This window comes from Canis lupus, chromosome 23 (assembly GCF_011100685.1).
Source record: "Canis lupus familiaris isolate Mischka breed German Shepherd chromosome 23, alternate assembly UU_Cfam_GSD_1.0, whole genome shotgun sequence".
Classification (NCBI taxonomy): domain Eukaryota; kingdom Metazoa; phylum Chordata; class Mammalia; order Carnivora; family Canidae; genus Canis; species Canis lupus.
The window spans coordinates 8,503,831-8,505,330 of record NC_049244.1 but is presented as its reverse complement, the minus strand read 5'-3'; the positions used below and the strand labels follow the sequence as shown (position 1 = coordinate 8,505,330).

Sequence of the window (1,500 nt, the reverse complement as noted above, 5' to 3'; positions counted from 1 at the left end):
CTTCAAATATGTCAAATTCAAAAAACACAAAGAAAGGCTGAGGAATTTACCCACATTAGCATGACAACTAAATGCAGTGGGTGACCCTGGAACAGGAGAAAAAAAAAACGACATAAAGGAGATGTGATTGAGGCAACTGATAAAATTTGAATATAGGCTATGGACTATATGTTGGCAAATAGAATTTAAATTTTAAAAATAAATAATTCCTTTAAAAGACTATGGACTAGTAACAGTATTATATCAATATTAAATTCTCCACTTTTGATAACTGTATTGTGGTTTTATAAAATAATATTCTTGCTTCTTCTCCGAGAGAACACCAAATGGTGGATGATGCCGGTGCTGCGGTGGGCCCCAGAATGGGAGGCCGCGGCGGCATCTGGGGCCGGAGCAGTGGCCGTGGTCGGGGCCCGGGCCGGGGCCAAGGCCGCGGAGCTCGCGGAGGCAAGGCGGAGGACAAGGAGTGGATCCCCGTCACCAAGCTGGGCCGCCTAGCCAAGGACATGAAGATCAAGTCCCTGGAGATCTATCTCTTTTCTCTGCCCATCAAGGAATCTGAGATCACTGACTTCTTGGGGGCATCCCTCAAGGATGAGGTTTTAAAAATCATGCCTGTGGAAAAGCACACCCGTGCTGGCCCGCAGACCAGGTTCAGGGCATTTGTTGCCATGGGAGATTACAACAGACACGTGGGTCTGGGCATCAAGGGCTCCAAGGAGGTAGCCACTGCCATCCGTGGGCCATCATCCTGGCCAAGCTTTCCGTGCGGCAAGGCTACTGGGGGAACAAGATCCTCAAGCCTCACACTGTCCTATGCAAGGTGACTGGCCCCACACTGTCCCATGCAAGGTGACTGGCCACTGTGGTTCTGTACTGGTGCATCTCATCCCTGCCCCCAAAGGCACTGGCATTGTCTCAGCCCCTGTGCCCAAGAAGCTACTGATGATGGCTGGTATTGACGACTGCTACACTTCGGCCAGGGGCTGCACTGGCACCCTGGGGAACTTTGCCAAGGCTACTTGTGGTGCGATCTCTAAGACCTACAGCTATCTCACCCCTGATCTCTGGAAAGAGACTGTGTTCACCAAGTCTCCCTATTAGGAATTCACTGACCATCTTGTAAAGACCCACACTAGAGTCTCCATGCAGAGGACCCAGGTCCAGCTGTGGCTACCACATAGTTTTATACAAGAAAAATAAAAGTGAATTAAAGCTTAAAAAAAAAAGAATATTCTTGTCTTTATCAATACACATTGAACTATTTAGGGATAAAAAGACATTGTGTCCTCAACTTACTCTTAATTGATTCGGGAAAAAATGTGCATGTGTATGTGTGTATATATGATGTATAGTATATATACATTATTGAATGTAGAATATATTATATGCACACAGATGCACAGAGAGAATTATAAAGTAGATGAGCAAAATGTAAATAATTGGTGAGTCTCCATAAAGGATGTATTGGAATTGCTTGCAACTTTTCTGTAAATTTGA

The 1,500-nt window shown here is 45.5% G+C and overlaps 1 pseudogene; it reads left to right on the top strand.

Moving 5' to 3' along the window:
- The first annotated feature begins 326 nt into the window (after nt 1-326).
- LOC485592 lies at nt 327-1,203 on the top strand (annotated as a pseudogene).
- Nucleotides 1,204-1,500: the final 297 nt, after the last annotated feature.